This window comes from Atractosteus spatula, unplaced genomic scaffold (assembly GCF_055471065.1).
Source record: "Atractosteus spatula isolate fAtrSpa1 unplaced genomic scaffold, fAtrSpa1.hap1 Scaffold_178, whole genome shotgun sequence".
Lineage (NCBI taxonomy): Eukaryota > Metazoa > Chordata > Actinopteri > Semionotiformes > Lepisosteidae > Atractosteus > Atractosteus spatula.
In genome coordinates this window covers 1,723-24,911 of record NW_028296739.1, presented here as the reverse complement: position 1 = coordinate 24,911, position 23,189 = coordinate 1,723, and the positions used below count along the sequence as shown (strand labels likewise).

Genomic DNA, 23,189 nt, shown 5'->3' with positions numbered 1-23,189 from the left:
CCGCAGGGCACCGTAGGGCACCGCGGTAAGTGATTGGTTGGCCAAAATGACCGACAGGGGCACTCGTGGTGCATTGGTTAGTAGTGAAAAGATTTAATCATCTAATATCTGTACTGTGCACATTTTAATCCGCTTAGTTTTGAATATTTATATGGAATTTTACCACTAAAGGGAAATTTTAGTAGCTGAGCATAAAAAGAAGAGGAGCATAACGCATCTGAAGGTCATAAACGATATTAATTTAGGAACATAAACATTACTGTATGTACATAAACTGTACTGTGTAAGGCTGGTCTTGATAGTTTAAAGAAAAAATTCACACCAGTCTTCCATTTCTCCCTAAACATTTTAAGCATGTAAGTTTTATGAAACGGTACCCAAATATGTGATTGCTGTATAGAATGAATTTTAATTTTTAAAAATTATTTAACACGAAAATTAAGCTGTTTACATCTTCCGCCTGAGAACAGTCACCCGTTGCTACCCAACGCAGAAACACAGCCACTAACTAGCAAAGAGAGGACATTAGCTAGCCAATATGATAAAGAAATAAATGATTATTTTGTTTATTTCTTTTGCACATTTATTTGAACATTTCCATCGATTGTACAAGCACTTGGAAACTGTCCAATCCCTAGTTCATCAAGCATTTACCGGTCTGGTGCCGGTCTGTGTCTTCTAGGATATAATGCCAGCGAACTCTTGTTTTTATGTCCACTATAACTACGCTGGGCAAACGTTCCGAGGTCAAATTCTTCCAGCACGGGGGTACCTTTAAAGCGGAGACGACGGCACCGAAATTTTTTGGCGCGCCTTCTCTTTAAAGCCCTGGCCAAATATGAAGACAGTACGTACAGTTATAATTCAAACGGAATTAAAAACTACACATCCCAGTTACCATGGTGGTGCATGTGATCATTGCGTTTAACCAACGAAACAGGGCGAAAAATCAGTCACATGACTTTGGGGCAGAGTTTCGAAAGCTTAACCTATCAGCAACAAAGCGAAATTTACACGATAGGCTACCTCAAACTGTCAGTTACACGACTGTGTATGTCGCTTAAGCCACTCCTATTTGGCATTTTAGTTATGGAGGCGAGAAGACGCCCCCTCTCTGGGTGTCTGATTTGCCGCCATCTTTAACTGTTCGGTGTCCGAATCGGAGTAGCTACGCGTACGAAATAAAGTTAATCCCAACTACAAAACATATATTTTTGTGGTAAGAGGGCGCAAAACATCAGTATTTACTGCTATTAATTACTGTACGATTTATAGTTGAAATCTGAGCCTAGATATAAAGTTAGATATAAAGTTAAAATCTCGACAAAGCAATGTAGGAAATACAGAGAAAATAAATCCTTTCTGACATCTAAAATCAGTTTCGATCAAGGTCTCTAAAACGAACAAGAAAAAGAGGATTTTCGGAGGGCAATTACGCTGTGTTTATATAGAATAACTGATTTATGAGCAATCTAATTTCTTGTTCGTTTAAAACAGTGAAATGTCAGCTGCAAAAGATCGCACCAGAAACAGCACTCTCTCTGCCTGTCATAGACGTTCAGGAAAGGCTGAATGAAGTCATGTCAAGTACAATAATTCGGTGATCAATAATAACAGTTGTAGGACAGTATATAAGGAGGATAAGGATTTTGAAGTTGACTCGAAATCTGATAGGTAACCAGTGCAAGGACTTGAAAACAGGTGTAATGCATCCCTGATAGGATTCTTGCTGTCATATTCTGAACATATTGAAGATTGCTCAGTGTGGATTTAATTTCCCCAGTGAACAGGATGTGCATTTATTAATTCTAGAAAAAAATCCTTTCTTGATTTCTCTAGTTCCCTTTAAAATAAACTATTATTCCACAATGCAGAGTATTACATGGCCAGTATTTACACATGATATTTGTGATTTAAAGAAATTAACACAAGCAGCTTTTGGAGATTTAAGTGTTGGCTGAGTTATTGCAGGATAAAAGACTAGAGATGTTGGCAAGAAGAAGATAATTTGGGGAAAGCTGAGGAATACACTTATAACAAGAACACTTCCTAATGGGGTTAGGCATACTTTTGATGAAGATGATGAAGTTAACAGACTATATGTTTACATAGATACTGAAATAAGGATTGTATTTTAGATTATGTGTAGTTGCTGGCATTGAACTGTGTGTTGGATGCACATGAATTGAAGGAATGGGCAAACATAGCTGATGCGGATCCACAGAGCCAGCATATTAAGATGTTTATACTTAGAGGCAATTTGTTTAAATAACTAGGTATGGATACTGATGTGCAAGAGAGGTGGAAAGGCTGTTTCCTTAAGCAAGCACTATAAAATATTTTATTCTCAGTGAGATGCTGCCATTTCATCGTGGGTTTCTAACACTGTGTATAGTTCCATCCACACAGTGCCTTTACTTCCATCCATTTCTAATCTCTTTATCCAGTACAGAGGATTTGGAGCCTATCCCAGTAAGCAACGGACACAAGGCAGAATACACCCTGGACATAGCGCCAGTCCATCACAGGACAGACAGACACAAACACACACACACCAGGGCCAGTTTTCCCATAAACCAATTAACTTACCAGTATGTTTTGGAGTGCGAGAGGGAGTCATATCACACATATGGAGAAAAACCATGTAACCCAGAGAGAACATGTAAACCCCTCACACACAGGATGGCAGGAATTGAACCTAGGACCCCAGTGCTGCAAGATAGCAATGCTAACCACTTCGCCACCATTATAAATGGATGGATATCTTAGTTATCTTTCTAGTTCACAGGTTTGCATGCATAATTTAATTTTGAAAGCCACTGAGACATCAGGTACTACTGTTGTATTTATGAAAAAGAAACAAAACAAAAAAACATACTAACAACTGAGCCATCCTACTCCTTAGTTAATACATTTTATTATTCATAAACAGTTAACATTGTTAGCAAAATATTTTGAATTATATTTAACCCTATTTTTTCTTTAGTTTTGTATTTAACTTATTATATGATAGTCAGACTTAATGTATATTTGAACAATGAAAATATATTTTTACAAGATGCGGGGGAAAGTGCAACAGCTTATTACAGTGCTAAATTTAATATTATCGATTGCTAATAGTTTATGCTAACACTTAACTTTCTTAATTAGATCTATTTAAAACAGTGAACTAAGTGTAACATACAGATGCAGCCATTCAAAGTGCGCGGTACAGACACCGCGGTACAGATACCGCAGGTATGATGACGCGGGATACCACGGTGCGTGATTGGTTGACCGACAGGGGCACTCATGGTCCATTGGTCTGTCGTAGAAAGACTTACTGTAAACATCTTTACTGTGCTCGTTGTAGATATTGAATTTTACCACTGAAGGGAAATCTTAGTAGCTGAGCATAAAAAGAATAGGAGCATACTGTAACGCGTGTGAAGGCCATAAACGATATTAATTTTGGAACATAAACATACAGTATATAGCTGGTCTTGGTACTTTAAAGAAAAAAATACACACCAGTATTCCATTTCTCCCTAAACATTGTAAGCTTCGAAGTCTTTAACTAACGTGATACCGGAGTCAACAAGCATACTTTTAGAATTTGATTAAAAGGGAATATAATATGGAATCGCGTATCTCAAGAATTTAATAACGGTATGATTATATCCGTGTACTGCGGCAGGGCTGTGTAGGGCTGTTTCGCCTGCCTGATCATGCGAGCTGTCTTGTAGCCTACTGGTCTAGGTGCGTACCTACCAACTGGCAGGTTGTGTGTTCGAATCCAGCTGGTGCTGGACTTTTATTTTAACAAACATTTCTTCGAAAAAATAGGTAAGCGATATTATGGACAATCAGTTGACAAATCCATTTCCTTTTTCTGATCACTCGCTTTCTGGCTACACATCTCACCTGTCCTGTTCTTTGTTTTCCTGGTTTGCTGATTATGCCTGCTGCGGTCCATTCCTACCCTCACACCTAAAGAAAACTATTTTAAATTTCTTGGCGCAGTTCATTAACCCTTGTATGTGCTGTCCGCGCCCAAAATGCAATTTTAAGAAAGTCAAAAACCGTGCTCAAATGCAATTTTCAAAGTGCAATGAAATACAATATTGTTGTCGCTGCTGTTCTGGTTGTTTTTATCCCGTAAAGCGTTTTGAGAAGCCACCTTTAAAGGCGATATATGTTGTAGAACCGCTGATTCTTATGGAATGTGTTCCGCAGGAGATTCAAATTTTTATTTATTTTTTAATCGCGTATCTAAGGAAGTCTCAGTATAACTTTGTTCATGAACAAACAGTGGCATGTTACATTGTCATTGTTTTTTTTAACAAGGCTCGCCAGCTAATGTGAATCGAAACCTGTCTTGCTAGCTTTTAAAGTCGTGCATGTGTAAACGACAATTGAAAAAGAGAAAAAAAGACCTGACTGACAAGCCGATACATACTCTTAGAGTTTGATTAATAGGGAATATAATACGAAAAAACCATAAGGGACTTAAAAGCTAAAGGAGATGCTTCATATTGCTTGACTAATTTTAAAAACTAAGTTATAAATGCAGACGCTCCCTCGGTGACGCGCCGGGTGTAAATATCAAAGTATACATTCCCAACAAGAATTGTACCCATCTGTCATGCAAATAAAACACCTTGAATTGAATTGAATTGAGGGAGATAGGGGGACAAATATACTGTAGACAGGCCTCAAGGCAAATAAGATACTTATGGGTACGCAGGCATTCAAGACAGCAACATACAAAACGTTTGCACGTACTGAGTTAAGTTATTACTTGGTTTTCAAAGTGCAATGAAATACAATATTGTTGTTGCTGCTGTTCTGGTTGTTTTTATCCCGTAAAGCGTTTTGAGAAGCCACCTTTAAAGGCGATATATGTTGTAGAACCGCTGATTCTTATGGAATGTGTTCCGCAGGAGATTCAAATTTTTATTTATTTTTTAATCGCGTATCTAAGGAAATCTCAGTATAACTTTGTTCATGAACAAACAGTGGCATGTTACATTGTCATTGTTTTTTTTAACAAGGCTCGCCAGCTAATGTGAATCGAAACCTGTCATGCTAGCTTTTAAAGTCGTGCATGTGTAAACGACAATTGAAATAGAGAAAAAAAGACCTGACTGACAAGATTTAATTAATGCAGATCAGTAAATCAAGGGACAAAACAACTATTGCGCCCGGGTCCTCAATGCGCTTTGATGTGCTAATGCGTTGGTTTAACAGTCCGGGTGTGGCAAGCCCCCAATGTCTCCCGACTTCGGCAAAAGGCACCCGCCTTTCATTGGAAGACAATGAACACACTCTAGCCGTACAGGTGAATATAGCATAAAAGACACCAAGGGATTGGGTGAGCTCCCATCGCAAAAAAAAAAACTGCGAACCTGCACTACAGCGACCATAGTACAGTATGGAGACCAAGACCTTTTACGGGAAGAGACGAGGTGCTTCTGCCGCCCCAGCTTCCAAAGAGCGAAGGGTAAGCAAATACAGCAGACTTCATCTGAAATACGCGATTACAGCGCATATTACAAGGTATTATTGCCGTTTTGAATTTTAAATTCAATTATAATTATTTCTTCGTAGCCTGTTCTTCAAGAAAACACCGCACGGGCGAAACGATCTACCACAAGGACAGTAAAAAAGAAAGCGGTAAGACGGAAAAAAAGAAAAGTTTATTTTGACTTCTGTTCCGCGACTGATGAATACTACTGTGTGACTTTATTTCTTACATGACTTATGTTATTTTGCCACAGGCCGTGGGTCTCTGCTCTCGGCCACTGGCCAGGGTGCCAACCTGTAGAAGCAGCACCTGTATGGAGACATTTCGGCAGCAGCGGGAGCAATACGATGCATTACTGGGGAGGACTGGGAGGCTAGAGACACTCCTGAAAATGCAGAGGAAGGAGACAGTATGTTCCAGCAGTCAAACAGTTGAGCAGCTGTCTCCTGAAAAGTGCCTCTCCCCGCCGCGCAGGTTGCAATGCCTGGCGGAAGCTCTGCCCCCCGCAGAGCACACACCGCCTCAGGACACTCCATCCCGGCCTCTCAGTTCACCACCGCGCAGGACTCTGTTGATGCTGTCCCCGCCGGCTATCTCCCCCCAGGAAGCACAGCGGAATTCACAGATGCCAGTGGGACGAATAATTCTCCCAGATGTCCAACTGCTACCCATCACCCAGGAGATGGAGGGGGGGTTGTACTTGCAGTGCATCGGCATAGACGGGAAAGCAAGAGCCGACCGCTACGCCGCCCTCGTGTTTCGAAATCTTGTGACTTTTGAAATTTACTGGGGGTGGACCACGTCTGTAAATTTCGATGGGTCCAGAGGCAAAAGTGCCTTGCCTTGCAATCTCCGGGAAACCATTAGTACGATGGTGAATCGGAGATTCTCAACCCTTGCTGCGTACGACTGGAAAAGAATTCGTGATCGGATCAACGAAATGCTTCGTAGGAGGAGGCGGTCTTTTCCTCTTGTCTAACAGTCTGTCCACAAACAAAACATTCCTGTTAGACAAGAGGAATTGAAAAAAAAACAATGTTGTCAATGAAAACCGGTGTGTGTGTCTCTCCCTGCTGGATGTCCCTCTCACAAACTGCTGAATGAATAAAATAATTTTATTGAAAACGAGTTTGCGATTGTCTGGTCTTTAAATTCTGGAGATACGCGATTCCATATTATATTCCCTTTTAATCAAATTCTAAAAGTATGCTTGTTGACTCCGGTATCGCGTTAGTTAAAGACTTCGATGCTTAAAATGTTTAGGGAGAAATGGAATACTGGTGTGTATGTTTTCTTTAAAGTACCGAGACCAGCCATATACTGTATGTTTAAGTTCCAAAATTAATATCGTTTATGGGCTTCACACGCGTTGCAGTATGCTCAGGCACTAAGTAAAAGGAGATGCTTCGTATTGCTTGACTAATTTTAAAAACTAAGTTATAAATGCAGGCGCTGCTCTGGTGCGTCGGCTCCTACACAGTGCCTGTCTGCTGTAAGCGTTACAATATACATACCCAACACTGCTTGTACCCATCTGTCATGCAAATAAAACACCTTGAATTGAATTGAATTGAGGGGAGAAGGGGGGGATACTAAAGCCAATACTGGCTCAATGGGCTTTGACGTGCTAATGCGTTGGTTTAACAGTCCGGGTGTGGCAGGCTTCCAATGTCGACTCGATTGGAAGACAATGAACGTACAGATGCAGCCATTCAAAATGCGTGCGTTATTTTGCGGCATACCCCGGTGGGCGTGTCGCGGCATCACGCAGTGTCACGCAGTGTGACGTGGTTAATCGCGCGTCATTTGACGCTCTGCCGGAAACTATCCGGCGTCACCTTGTAAAACCGCCAGGGGGAGCTTAACCTCTCATGTACAGCATTTGAGCCTTTAATTTTGAACAGTGTATTACAGCATGTTAATCTTCAGTCATTAAAATGTTGGTATATTTTATGAAAGCAAGATTGCTCAGTTGGACAAAAGTACACAACCTACCTTTATCAGAAATATTTATGCATCAAAGCCTTTACCGAAGATATTACTAATAGTATTAATAATGGATGACTTTGGACAAGCTGTATACTCAAAGTATAATTTCTTTAGCACATTTGTACAAGCACTTGGAATCTGTCCAAGCCATACTTTGTCAGGCATTTTGTTTTACTTCAACGGGCATAAAAACTTCCTTGCTTTTAACAGGGCGTTTCATAATTTCTAACTACGAAAATGATTTAAAATGCGACACCTATCATTCAACTAGAGCTTAAAATATCACAAGGAAAAATACACACCGGTATTCCATTTCTCCCTAAACATTGTAAGCTTCGAAGTCTTTAACTAACGTGATACCGGAGTCAACAAGCATACTTTTAGAATTTGATTAAAAGGGAATATAATATGGAATCGCGTATCTCAAGAATTTAATAACGGTATGATTATATCCGTGTACTGCGGCAGGGCTGTGTAGGGCTGTTTCGCCTGCCTGCTCATGCGAGCTGACTGTAGCTGACTGGTCTAGGTGCGTGCCTGCCAACGGGCAGGGTGTGTGCTCGAATCCAGCTGGTGCTGAACCTTCCAGTTTTATTTATTTATTTTTTAATCGCGTAACATATTACCGTATGCAAACTGTACTGTATACAGTATGTATATGTATATTTAATGTCTTAACTGTGCCCGTTTAATTGAATATTAAAAAATTATTTAACACGAACATTAAGCTGTTTACATCTTCCGCCTGAGAACAGTCACCCGTTGCTACCCAACGCAGAATGGTGATTGGCTGACACCATCTGACACCCCTCTGATTGGAGAAAAAAGACGTGCTAGTTTGCTATACATACTGTAACAGGAAGAGGATTTCTTTCTATTCAAAACGTGTATTTTAAAAGTTTAAGAAGTAAAAACTTTACAGCGTACACAGATTTCTAAACTGATCAGGATCGTTATCTTTGTCTTATGCATAATAATATTCACCGCTCTGTGCAGCAAATTAATAATAAACTTTATTTTATATAGCGTTTTAAACGAATAAGTAATTAGATTGCTCATAAACCTAATCACTTGCTTTTTCTTTTTATTTAGGCTCAGATTTCAACTATAGATCGTATTATTAATAACCATAATAACAACCAACCAACAAAAACAACCATATAAACATAATACCAACCAAAAACATAGATAACAACCACAATACAAAATCAAATATATCAAACCATTTTACTCTCGCAAAGTCCTCCAATTATCATAATCCCGCCCCTTATGCAAAACCAAACCTTCCTCCCATCCCAGTTTATCCTGTTTATCATAAACAAAATCCACCTCAATTTTCAACATAAAGCATTACACAAAATCAATACCTCAACACTCCATACTCAACAACGATAATTCACAAACAGCCAGAACATGTAACTACACATTCCCAAACAGACCTAATTTCCATAGCCCCGCCCCTTATGCAAAACCAACATCCCTCCCCTGTTCTCTCTCTCCCCTGGCGGTTGTAATTGTTTTTATTTTCAAATAAATTTTAGCAAAGTCATGCATTTTAAAAATCTTAAGATTTTTATATTTATGTCTTTATTTAGTGGTTTCATTAGTGACAAAGGCTAAACTTTCTTGGAAAAATGTCTTTTATGTAAACCATGTTTGCTATTTATTCATTCAGGGCTAAAATATGTTCATTGTATTCTAATGAAAGAAGGGTTCCTTTCGCCGTAGTCGGGAGCCTAGCCTTTAACTAGTAAGTACTGTACTTACTGGGTTTTTGAGGGGGGGGGGAGTGTCTTTCGCTGGAAATCTCGCCTCCTACTTTGAAAATACCCGTGAGACCGGTTCAATTCGTCGCAGCCAGCACTCCTGCAGAGAGGGGGGTTGTACTTGCAGTGTATGCAGTACACGCGTTATGCTCTTCGTTAATGTCTAAGCCGGAACATATCATTATATCTCATTTTGTATTTCTTAAAAAAAATCGTTTTCCCAGCCTAACAGTATTGTTTTTAACCTGTAAATTTGCTGGACAGAGAGGTGAACATTATTACACAGAAGACAAAGATAGCGATTTACGTTGCATTGTGTATCGTGCTGCTTTAATACAGTTTTAAATAATTGGAAGTCTAAACAGTATCAGCTTTATTTATGGGTTTTAAATAAAGGTGATTTAAACGCGATTTAAATCAATATAAATGTTTATATTGTAACGCATAGGTGACTATTCATTGTTATTAAAATGACTTAAATTCGATCATGTTGTGATATTTAGAAATATACATTTGTTTGGTGCGAGTGAAGTTTTATTTAATCTCTGAGCCATACTGATTCTTCTGGAAGCCAGTTTCCGCCAGGGAGTAAAAAAAAACACACTATGGTATTCTCTCCAATGCAGTGCAGTTAAAAACATACCTCTGATGCTGCTCCTAAATGAATATCGTTTATGACCATCAGAAGCTTTATGCTCCTTTTCTTTTTTCCAGTGGATTGAACAGGGAGAGGCATTTCATGATGTACTTTTCACTGATGAAACAACAGTGGCTCTGGAACAGTTTTCAACCATGTCGTTTTATAAAAAGGGGAGATATGTACACGTTACTGAAGCTAAACGTTTAGCCTTTGTCACTAATGTAAACACTAAATAAAGACGTATAGAAATCCCTACGTTACAGACTGTATATGGCTGGTATTGGTAGTTTAAAGAAAAAATACACACCAGTATTCCACTTTCTCCCTAAACATTTTAAGCATCAGAGTCTTACATGTGGTTATTTATTGCATAATTTAATTTTGAAAGCCACTGAGACATCAGGTACTACTGTTGTATGGTACAAGTGTGGTACTTTTAGGGGTACCACGGTACAGAACACTAGTTATTTAAATATGATTGATAGATAAATAGGCCCACTTTATTCATCCTGAAGAAGATAGAAGACATCCTGATGTCTTAACACAGATACTACAGTGCTTAAGTACTACTCACGTATATGTTTCTAGGTTTATATTATGCATTTCATACGGTCAAATTACTTTTGAGCAACTAATAAGAAGCGCGAAACGGTATGCGTTTTAGTTTCGTTTCGTGCTGGGACCCGTGGATTGATTAGAGATATCAAGTACATACAAGTCATTTTTTAAATGTTGTAGTTCGTCTTGAAAAAATGTTACGAGTACATCATCTATCAACAATTACACAGGTTCTGTTTCCATATTGCGGATTTTGGTTACGTAATATTATGTTCTAGATTTCACGTTGTGAATATATGATTTGGGCAAACAGAGCCGCAAAGAAGTACATTATGGGTGGTTGTTTTTTTTTTGCAGTTTTATCTAGAACAAGCGATGCTTAAACCTTTGTCTGATTCTTGTGAAACTATCCACACGACAGTTACAGTACCTAGGAGTTGACTTCAGTGATGTCACTGATGGGATGTTTCTAAAAATCCATCCTCTGTAAAACGTCTTCTCTAGTTGTCCTGCATATGTATTCGCTAATGAAGCTGTGTGTTCTGAGCCTGGATCTCTACATTTGTGTATGAACCAGCTTAGAGGGCTAAAGACAGCTTGTGTTTAAATTGAGTGTAAGGCAATTTATGCTTCTAAAGTCATGGTCACCATTTTTGTACTGTGCTGTAAACTTGTTCTGTGCCAAGTCACATTATTTTGTAGCGTTTTTATAGCGTTATCAAATCCGGTGGCGCGGTGTTAGTTTCCTGACTCCCATGTCACATGGTCTGTGATTGAAACCTGTAATACCGGTTTAATTCGTCACAGCCAGCACTCCGGTTGTAAAGTAGAAGCAGGCGAGATTTCCAGCGAAAAACACCTCCCCCTTCTTCAGGTGTGAGGGTCTTCTGCTCAGAATGAAACGCTAAAATGTAATGTAGGCTCTGAATGGGTTCAATTGTGATTTGGGCTTGATTAAGGTCGCTGCCTTTCATCTAAAACCCTACCTGAATCCTTCTAAACTAAAAATCAGTGTTAGTGAGTTCTAAATAAAGAGGTATCCAGGTAACAGTGAAACGGGCGGACAGTCTGGGGAGATCGCCCGTTTTCCATGTAAATAGTTCCCTGGTTCCGCACCCCTTGGTGTTTCTCTCGCTCTCTCTCGGGTCACCTGATCATTAGCTCGAAAGATTTCAGTGCTTTGTGTATATTCTAATGGTAGTGGGGGCAGGGTGTGTGGAAACAGGTTTGGTTGAAATTGCATTGGAGATCTATGTTCTTCACACCTGAAACATTTTCTCTGAAAGCATTTTCTTCGCTGTTTAACCGATCTTGTTACAGCATGTTACAGTTTACTATTATTAACCATATTAATTTTAAGTGCTTAATGTAAAATCTTGTAAAAATATATTTTCATTGTTCAAATATACATTAAGTCTGACTATCATATAATAAGTTAAATACAAAACTAAAGAAAAAATAGGGTTAAATATAATTCAAAATATTTTGCTAACAATGTTAACTGTTTATGAATAATAAAATGTATTAGCTAAGGAGTAGGATGGCACAGTTGTTAGTATGTTTTTTGTTTTGTTTCTTTTTCATAAATACAACAGTAGTACCTGATGTCTCAGTGGCTTTCAAAATTAAATTATGCATGCAAACCTGTGAACTAGAAAGATAACTAAGATATCCATCCATTTATAATGGTGGCAAAGTGGTTAGCATTGCTATCTTGCAGCACTGGGGTCCTAGGTTCAATTCCTGCCATCCTGTGTGTGTGGGGTTTACATGTTCTCTCTGGGTTACATGGTTTTTCTCCATATGTGTGATATGACTCCCTCTCGCACTCCAAAACATACTGGTAAGTTAATTAGTTTATGGGAAACCTGGCCCTGGTCTGTGTGTGTTTGTGTCTGTCTGTCCTGTGATGGACTGGCGCTATGTCCAGGGTGTATTCTGCCTTGTGTCCGTTGCTTACTGGGATAGGCTCCAAATCCTCTGTACTGGATAAAGAGATTAGAAATGGAAGTAAAGGCACTGTGTGGATGGAACTATACACAGTGTTAGAAACCCACTATGAAATGGCAGCATCTCACTGAGAATAAAATATTTTATACTGCTGGCTTAAGGAAACAGCCTTTCCACCTCTCTTGCACATCAGTATCCATACCTAGTTATTTAAACAAATTGCCTCTAATTATAAACATCTTAATATGCTGGCTCTGTGGATCCGCATCAGCTATGTTTGCCCATTCCTTCAATTCATGTGCATCCAACACACAGTTAAATGCCAGCAACTACACATAATCTAAAATACAATCCTTATTTCAGTATCTATGTAAACATATAGTCTGTTAACTTCATCATCTTCATCAAAAGTATGCCTAACCCCATTAGGAAGTGTTCTTGTTATAAGTGTATTCCTCAGCTTTCCCCAAACTATCTTCTTCTTGCCAACATCTCTAGTCTTTTATCCTGCAATAACTCAGCCAACACTTAAATCTCCAAAAGCTGCTTGTGTTAATTTCTTTAAATCACAAATATCATATGTAAATACTGGCCATGTAATACTCTGCATTGTGGAATAATAGTTTATTTTAAAGGGAACTAGAGAAACTAAGAACTAGAGAAATCAAGAAAGGCTTTTTTTCTAGAATTAATAAATGCACATCCTGTTCACTGGGGAAATTAAATCCACACTGAGCAATCTTCAATATGTTCACAATATGACAGCAAGAATCCTATCAGGGATGCATTACACCTGTTTTCAAGTCCTTGCACTGGTTACCTATCAGATTTCGAGTCAACTTCAAAATCCTTATCCTCCTTATGTACTGTCCTACAACTGGTATTATTGATCTCCGAATTATTGTACTTGACATGACTTCATTCAGCCTTTCCTGAACGTCTATGACAGGCAGAGAGAGTGCTGTTTCTGGTGCGATCTTTTACAGCTGACATTTCACTGTTTTAAACGAACAAGAAATTAGATTGCTCATAAATCACTTATTCTATATAAACACAGCGTAATTGCCCTCCGAAAATCTTCTTTTTCTTGTTCGTTTTAGAGACCTTGATCGAAACTGATTTTAGATGTCAGAAAGGATTTATTTTCTCTGTATTTCCTACATTGCTTTGTCGAGATTTTAACTTTATATCTAGGCTCAGATTTCAACTATAAATCGTACAGTAATTAATAGCAGTAAATACTGATGTTTATACATAAAAAAGTCATGCCTTGGAGTATAGACCCCCAAAGGAATGCCATAGACTCAAACTGCAAAATAAACACATACAGAAAGAAAGTATTTGTATTGTAATTGCAAATCCTGGTACTGTATGAGTGATTGGTATGACTTTCCTCATTACAAATCTCTTATTAGAATTTAAATTTCTCTGTAACTCCAGGTCAGAACAGAGAAAATGTAACTGCCTTAAGGAGTTTACGATTATGAAAAATAGAAGGATAAGCATGATACGTATGTCTTCTGTCATTTTCTAAGTCATGTTACTGAGCACCAAATCTTATTGAGAATATGAATCCATTTAAGGTTTATACCATTAAAGTAACGGTTTATTCCATGCTGAAAATGTTTGTACCAGACTTTTTTGAGGCCTGTTTAATTGTGTCTGAAGTCTGATGTTGTAAATTTTATTGTTAAAAAGATCCATGAAAATGTCACTACTAAAGTTAGCTGGTACTGTTGGTACTGTAAGTGGCAAGTAGAGCTCATATTTTAGATTTTGTGTAGTTGCTAGCGTTGAACTGTGTGTTGGATGCACTTGAATGAAGCGACGGACACAAGGCAGAATACACCCTGGACATAGCGCCAGTCCATCACAGGACAGACACAAACACACACACACCAGGGCCAGTTTAAATCTAACCTCAGAACCTTTCTTTTCAGAAGACTTAGTGTCTGTATCTGCTTCATTTTCTAATTTTGGTAGCACCTCTACCTGCTGGTCTTTCTTATATGCATTTACTTTGTAATCTGTGGTCCTTTTATCTGTTTTTACATCTACTGTATTGCTTTGAGATGCCACCTTTAATGGTGATATATCAAATAAAGTTTTTTATTATTGTTATAGGGAAACATGATCAGATTGTCCCTGGTTCAGAAAAAAAAGATCTAAAGTATACTAGTTTGTCACTCTTCTAATTCCCTTTGCTAAATGACTTTTCATACTAATCTGATCAATCTAACTGCCAGTTTTCTGTGCTTTCTCTATCCTGCTAGATTTGCAATTATTCTGAAAATTTTCATCTTGAAATAATTCATTTCTAAATACCTTTTTCACTGTTAACATCTTGCAGCAACTCTGCGACAAAATATACACTCTGACAGTTCATCCTGCTACCAACATTAAATAAAACAAATCTTAAGATTTCTATATTTATGTCTTTATTTAGTGGTTTCATTAGTGACAAAGGCTAAACTTTCTTGGAAAAATGTCTTTTATGTGTTGCGGAAAAAACTGACTTGCTTTAACAAAATATGTTTACAAATCCTTTCACCTGGCATTTTCGTAGTTAGAAATTATGGAACGCTCTATTAAAAGCAAGGGAGTTTTTATGTCCGTTGCAGTTCTTTTGCAACATGAATATAATTATATCGTTATTAATTTCTTGAGATATGCGATTCCATATTATATTCCCTTTTAATCAAATTCTAAAAGTATGCTTGTTGACTCCGGTATCACGTTAGTTAAAGACTTCAAAGCTTAAAATGTTTAGGGAGAAATGGAATACTGGTGTGTATTTTTTTCTTTAAAGTACCAAGACCAGCTATATACTGTATGTTTATGTTCCAAAATTAATATCGTTTATGGCCTTCACACGCGTTACAGTATGCTCCTATTCTTTTTATGCTCAGCTACTAAGATTTCCCTTCAGTGGTAAAATTCAATATCTACAACGGGCACAGCAAAGACGTTTACTGTAAGTCTTTCTACGACAGACCAACGAACCACGAGTGCCCCTGTTGGTCAACCAATCACTTACTGCGGTGCCACGCATCATCTTGCGTCATACTGAGCGACGTCACCTGCGGTACGTGTCTGTGACGCGCACTTTGAATGGCTGCATCTGTATTTTAGCCCTAAATGAATTAATAGCAAACATGGTTTACATAAAATACATTTTTCCAAGAAAGTTTATAATAATACGATCTGAGCCTACTTTAAAAATAAAGGAAAAGCATTTTCAGAGAGCAATCACACTGTGTTTATGTAGAAAAAGCGATTAGGTTTATGAGCAATCTAATTACCTAATCGCTTAAAACGCTATATAAAATAAAGTTTATTTAGAGATGAATGATCAGTGTGGTAGTTTAAATAATGTGAGTCAGGAAACTAACACAGCGCCACCGGATTTAATAACGCAATAAAAACGCTATAAAATAATGTGACACAGTACAGCACAGTACAATAATACTGACCATGACTTTAGAAGCATAAATTACCTTACACTCAATTTAAACACAAGCTGTCTTTCTGTATGAACCTCTAAGCTGGTTCATACAGAAAATGTAGAAATGCATTAGCCTGATTATGATTAAAAACACATAATTAAACACGCGTTTGCGATTTAAATCAGAACACGATTAAAATCAATATAAATGTTTATATTGTAACGCATACTGTCCAGCCTCCATTTCTCTATAAAAATTTACTGTTGCACACACACACACACAATAGAAGCAGGAACCGCTGTCAGAAGGGAAGATATGTTCAAAATATCGCAAATATCGATCATGTTGCGATATTTTGAAATATAAAAGTCAACTGATTGTCCATAATATCGCTTACCTATTTTTTCGAAGAAATGTTTGTTAAAATAAAAGTCCAGCACCAGCTGGATTTGAACACACAACCTGCCAGTTGGTAGTCACGCACCTAGACCAGTAGGCTACAAGAGAGCTCGCATGATCAGGCAGGCGAAACAGCCCTACACAGCCCTGCCGCAGTACACGGATGTAATCATACCGTTATTAAATTCTTGAGATACGCGATTCCATATTATATTCCCTTTTAATCAAATTCTAAAAGTATGCTTGTTGACTCCGGTATCACGTTAGTTAAAGACTTCGAAGCTTACAATGTTTAGGGAGAAATGAAATACCGGTGTGTATTTTTCCTTGTGATATTTTAAGCTCTAGTTGAATGATAGGTGTCGCATTTTAAATCATTTTCGTAGCTAGAAATTATGAAACGCCCTGTTAAAAGCAAGGAAGTTTTTATGCCCGTTGAAGTAAAACAAAATGCCTGACAAAGTATGGCTTGGACAGATTCCAAGTGCTTGTACAAATGTGCTAAAGAAATTATACTTTGAGTATACAGCTTGTCCAAAGTCATCCATTATTAATACTATTAGTAATATCTTCAGTAAAGGCTTTGATATTTCTGATAAAGGTAGGTTGTGTACTTTTGTCCAACTGAGCAATCTTGCTTTCATAAAATATACCAACATTTTAATGACTGATGATTAACATGCTGTAATACACAGTTCAAAATTAAAGGCTCAAATGCTGTACATGAGAGGTTAAGCTCCCCCTGGCGGTTTTACAAGGCGACGCCGGATAGTTAACCACGTGACACCACGTTAACTGCGTCATACCGCGTGATACTGTGACACGCCCACCGGGGTATGCCGCGAAATACCTCACGCATTTTGAATGGCTGCATCTGTACTATTCAGAAATACAATCGAAAATAGTTTTGTGGTGTTTGTATGGATGAAACGTTTCTAAAATGTATAACGTAACAAAATTAAAGACGATTAAAATCTGTAATCTTTCCACTTGTAATGTCATTAGACAGAACAACACGTTTCTGGTTTGTTTTAATTAGTATTAGTTAGTAGTTAGTAGTTTTAATTTAATTAGTATTACAATTCGCACTGATTCCCTTGCGAAGATATGGACTTAAGAATATTCGTGCCTGGTCAAAAAATGGCATTAAGCACTTAAAATTAATATGGTTAATAATAGTAAACTGTAACATGCTGTAACAAGATCGGTTAAACTGCGAAGAAAATGCTTTCAGAGAAAATGTTTCAGGTGTGAAGAACATAGATCTCCAATGCAATTTCAACCAAACCTGTTTCCACACACCCTGCCCCCACTACCATTAGAATATACACAAAGCACTGAAATCTTTCGAGCTAATGATCAGGTGACCCGAGAGAGAGCGAGAGAAACACCAAGGGGTGCGGAACCAGGGAACTATTTACATGGAAAACGGGCGATCTCCCCAGACTGTCGCCCGTTTCACTGTTACCTGGATACCTCTTTATTTAGAACTCACTAATGCTGATTTTTAGTTTCGAAGGATTCAAGTAGGGTTTTAGATGAAAGGCAGCGACCTTAATCAAGCCCAAATCATAATTGAACCCATTCAGAGCCTACATTACATTTTAGCGTTTCATTCTGAGCAGAAGACCCTCACACCTGAAGAAGGCTTGCGTTTTCTCTCTTCTCTTTTAAGCATGTGTACAATGTGTAATACAATTACAATGTGTAATTACAATGCGAATCGTATGAGGGTGGGGGGGAGGTGTCTTTCGCTGGAAATCTCGCCTGCTTCTACTTTACGAGTACAACCCCCTCTCTGCCGGAGTGCTGGCTGTGACGAATTAAACCGGTTTCACAGGTTTCAATCACAGACCATGTGACATGGGAGTCAGGAAACTAACACACAGCGCCACCGGATTTGATAACACTATAAAAACGCTATAAAATAATGTGACTAGGCACAGAACAAGTTTACAGCACAGTACAATAATAAATGCTGACCATGACTTTAGAAGCATAAATTGCCTTACACTCAATTTAAACACAAGCTGTCTTTAGCCCTCTAAGCTGGTTCATACAGAAATGTAGAGATCCAGGCTCAGAACACACAGCTTCATTAGCGAATACATATGCAGGACAACTAGAGAAGACGTTTTACAGAGGATGGATTTTTAGAAACATCCCATCAGTGACATCACTGAAGTCAACTCCTAGGTACTGTAACTGTCGTGTGGATAGTTTCACAAGAATCAGACAAAGGTTTAAGCATCGCTTGTTCTAGATAAAACTGCAAAAAAAACAACAACAACCCATAATGTACTTCTTTGCGGCTCTGTTTGCCCAAATCATATATTCACAACGTGAAATCTAGAAAATAATATTACGTAACCAAAATCCGCAATATGGAAACAGAACCTGTGTAATTGTTGATAGATGATGTACTCGTAACATTTTTTCAAGACGAACTACAACATTTAAAAAATGACTTGTATGTACTTGATATCTCTAATCAATCCACGGGTCCCAGCACAAAACGAAACTAAAACGCATACCGTTTCGCGCTTCTTATTAGTTGCTCAAAAGTAATTTGACCGTATGAAATGCATAATATAAACCTAGAAACATATACGTGAGCAGTACTTAAGCACTGTGGTATCGGTGTTAAGACATACCTCTCAAATACTGTAAATCAAGTTAAAAATATCTCAAGACCGATTCTGGTCATAATGAAACCATGTTTCGTGTATGTTTTCTTTAAAGTACCGAGACCAGCCATATACTCTATGTTTATGTTCCAAAATTAATATCGTTTATGGCCTTCACACGCGTTGCAGTATGCTCCTATTCTTTTTATGCTCAGCTACTAAGATTTCCCTTCAGTGGTAAAATCAGATATGAATATTCAATACTTAAACGGGCACAGTTAAGACATTAAATATACATATACATACTGTATACAGTACAGTTTTCATACGGTAATATGTTTATGTTCCTAAATCAATCTCTTTTATGAGCATGTGAAAGGCATGGTGAATCGATTCTCAAAAATTACTGTACTTTGCATGATTGGAAACAAATGCGTGATTGCGAAATGCTGTGGTGTTACTTTTACAAAGACGGTCAATGAAAAAAAGAATGTTGACCAGGGCAATACTTTGAGTTTACACTTACAGCTTGTCCAAGGTCATTCATTATTAATACTATTAGTAATATCTTCGTTAAAGACTTTGATGGCCACAGCTCAAACATGAGAGGTTGAGCTTTATTAGCTCCACCTTGCGGAAATTCCGGATACTATTATTTTGCTTGTCGTATTATAGGAGAATTTACGGTAACTCGCGGTATTTACCGGTAGCTTGCGGTAGACTGCGTACAGCGTACCGCAAAATAACGCGGTATCGCCCGCGCATTTTGAATGGCTGCATCTGTAGGCTGCCAAAAGTCTCCGAAACCAAATTTTGATAGCAGAAAATTCTCACTCGTCCAGAAGTTCCCTTGGGACCCAACATCCAGCACAGAGTGGTAAAAACGCGTCTTTTTTGGAGCCCCTTTCAGCGTGAATTGGTGGTTCAGTGGTAGAATTCTTGCCAGCCACGCGGGAGGCCCGGGTTCAATTCCCGGCCAATCCAGTGGCTTTTGCAGCGAGCGGCTCCATCACTTGCATCCCCTTTCAACTCGCAACTGAAAACCCACTAAAGCTTAGAAGGTGTGAGCCAGGTCAGTACCCGGATGAGGGTGACCTACAGGGAAAAGCAAAGCTTACAGCTGGAAGCGGTGTTAATGGAGCCAGCTGTGGGACGCTCACCCTGAGGTCTGTGCGGGTCCCAATGCCCCAGTATAGTGACGGAGACGCTGTGTGGTAAAAGGCGCCGTCTTTTGGATGAGATGTAAAACCGAGGTCATAGCTCTCTGTGGTCATTAAAAGTGACCACCAAAACCTTTGACAAAAGCTCTTGGTAATTGATGGTCTTCAATAATGCTTCTCCTTTAGGTACATTTGAAATCAGCTAAAAAATGCTGTGAAATGGGGGGGCACTTCAGGCCAGTGTAGGATTTGGGTTACAAGAACCATTAAACAGCACGAGAAAGCCCGTACACTGAATCGCAGGGCTTTCTATTCAAAGAAGGACAAAAGAAACTTCCCTGAATTCCATTTTTTGCAGCACAGAGAGGACAGCGGGCACGAGGCCTGTTAGCTCAGTTGGTTAGAGCGTGGTGCTAATAACGCCAAGGACGCGGGTTCGATCCCCGTTCAGGCCAGGTAGTCTCCTCCTCTCTTGCCAAAACCCGTTGCTTTCTTGCTGTGGTGAGATTGGTGGTAATTCAAAGACGCCACATACTGCCGACAGACGAGAGTGTTGTGGGAGACGAGAGAAGTGATGGAAGATTGAAGAGTGTCCTAGGTGGAGCCAAGATAAAGTGTCACAATTGCATAGGGGAGAATTTCAAATGTTTAAGATGGTAAAAATAACCGGAAGTGATCCCCCAGTCCGGCACAGTCTGATGTACTTCTGTCATATAAAGTGAAACTAGATGTCGAACTGGAGCCTCACTTATGTAAATTTGCAATATTTGCATAAGTGAGGCACCAGTTATACATCTAGTTTCACTTTAAATGACAAAACTGAAGAGACTTAAAAGAGCTGGAGAGGATTTCTTACAACTTTTGAGCCGGCACAGTTTTCGAAAACGTTTTCTTCACGCTGCACTATACAACACAGACAGCCAAGAGTCTCCAAAACAAAGCGAATTGACAGATAGGAGAAAAGTCCCACTCGTCCTAAAGTTCCCAAAATCCAGCACTGAGCGTAAACAAAGTGTTCAAGTAGCGTGGAGTTACTTGAACCCCTAATCCTAGCTGGAGTTTGAGCGTCTGGTTCAGAGTTTGCTCAAGAGTTTACCTTTCACAGATGCGCAAAGATGAATGTTGAGTGTACACGCTTCAAGGCGCCTTACAGTGCAGGGAGTGATTAGAGACGATTCGTGACGTGTGCTCGTTCCCATATACCGTACGCCCCGGGTTGCAGTGCTAGGATGACGTCCAATACCGCTTCGGCACGTAACGGCATTATATTCAAGTGCAGGACATGAGGGTTTTATTTTGTTCGTTTTGTTCTGCTCTGCTTTGCTTTGTTTTGCTTTCCATGGCGTTTGTAAGAGCGTCAATAAAAAGGCGATTCCTGCGTCTAACACGAATGTAAGAGCTATTTCAAGTGCGGCTTCTAAAATGCTTGTAGACATTTGTCTGTTGTTGATTGTTTTTTTGTGTCTAACAAAGTGCCATTTTCCTGTCCGGACGGGGAGACTTTATCATTTCCACATGAAGCAACCCTTAATTCCTCGGAGGCGTGTCTGTCTGCAAGGTTTGTATTTTGGAAAGGTTTTTTTTTTTAACGGAGACGATTTTGAAAAAGATTTACGCCGGCGTCTCGCGATCCATGTGAGATTGTAGCAAGAATGCAGCAATAGCAGCGTTTGCTGTAGTCGTGGCTGAGTTGTTAAGGCGATGGACTACTGATACATTGTGTTCTGCATGCATGGGTTCAAATCACACACTTGTCGCTCTCCATGTCTGACACGTGTGGTACTAGAGCAGTACGTTTTCCAGCGGTGGCTGAACATGGTATAGTAGGCTAACGTTGGTATCAAGCAGTGACAATAACAGTGGTTAAGTGCCGCTACTGCCAAGTGACTCTGGGTTGAGACTGTGTTTCCATTTACTTGCAACGCAAATGGAGAAAGAGATTTTTGACAGTCTCTCGAGAGACTGCGCTAGGTGTTTAGAGATAGACTTTGTCAGTTCCCCCTGGAATCATGGCCTCTCAAATAGTTTGTGATTCCTCTAGACGTTTATACAGTAGAAGCATGGTTCGTGGCTTAAATTCAAGCTGACCAAGACTTAGGAAACGAGTTAGAGGTCTGATGCAGAACTGCGAATTCAGTGAACGGGAACACTACAGTACATTGCACTGCATGTGTGAGGAAAGCTGCCCACTTCAGTCCCTTGTCGACCGAACAGAGGACTGTAAAGGATACCACCAAGAAACTTTAGGATGCTGGTTGGAATTCAGCTCCAAAGAAGCCCCTTTGGATGTTATGTCATCAAAAAGTAAGAACAACGAATCTCCCTTTGATCAAAAGCGCAACAAAACTGTTTTCTGTGGAGCAGGTTTCAGACCCGTAGACCTGTTTTATTTTTAGGGCAGGGCGCATTCCCAAACGCGAATCTCCTGTTTTAGAAATGCTTTGGGCGGCGTGAAGTGAAAATAAGAAATTAACTCCAGATGCACATGGAAGCAATCAAGTGTTTCATCCGAGCTGTTTCAAAGACTGCTCAAGAGCTTTCCTTTCACAGAGGCGCAACGATTAATGATGGCGGTGCACCCTTCAATGCGCCTTACAACTCTAGGGAGTGATTGAGACGATTCGTAGTGTGTGCTCGTTTCCCTATATTCCCCGTGCTGCAGTGGTAGGATGACGTACGTTACTGCTTCGACACGTAACGGCATTATATTCAACTGCAGGAGCTGAGGGCTTTCGTAAGCGCGTAAACCAAAGGCAATTCCTGCGTCTAACACTAATTTAAATGCTTTTCAAAGTGCAGTGTGGTGCAGCTTGTAAAATCCTTGTCCACATTTGTGGTTTGTTGATGTTTTTTCTGTCTGCCAAAGTTGCATTTTGACATCAGGACGGGGAGACTTTATCCTTTGAACGTGAAGCCACCCTTAAACCCTCGGAGGCGTGTCTGTCTGCCGGCACGTATTTTGTCAAAGGTATTTTTTTTTAACGGGGAGCGACTCTGAAAAGGTTTCCCCAGCCACCTCGCACTCGTGTTAGATTATAGGAGGAATGCGGCAGTGGCGAGCTCGCCGTAGTCGTGGCCGAGTGTTTAAGGCGATGGACTCGAAATCTGGTGGGGACTCCCCGCGCAGGTTCAAATCCTGTCGTCTACG

The 23,189-nt window shown here is 39.4% G+C and overlaps 2 non-coding genes across 2 annotated transcripts; both read left to right on the top strand.

The window, feature by feature from the left end:
• The first annotated feature begins 20,422 nt into the window (after positions 1-20,422).
• trnai-aau (transfer RNA isoleucine (anticodon AAU)) lies at positions 20,423-20,496 on the top strand. Its single transcript has one exon. It is a non-coding gene; the product is annotated as a tRNA-Ile (tRNA).
• Positions 20,497-23,107: 2,611 nt separating this feature from the next.
• trnas-cga (transfer RNA serine (anticodon CGA)) lies at positions 23,108-23,189 on the top strand. Its single transcript has one exon. It is a non-coding gene; the product is annotated as a tRNA-Ser (tRNA).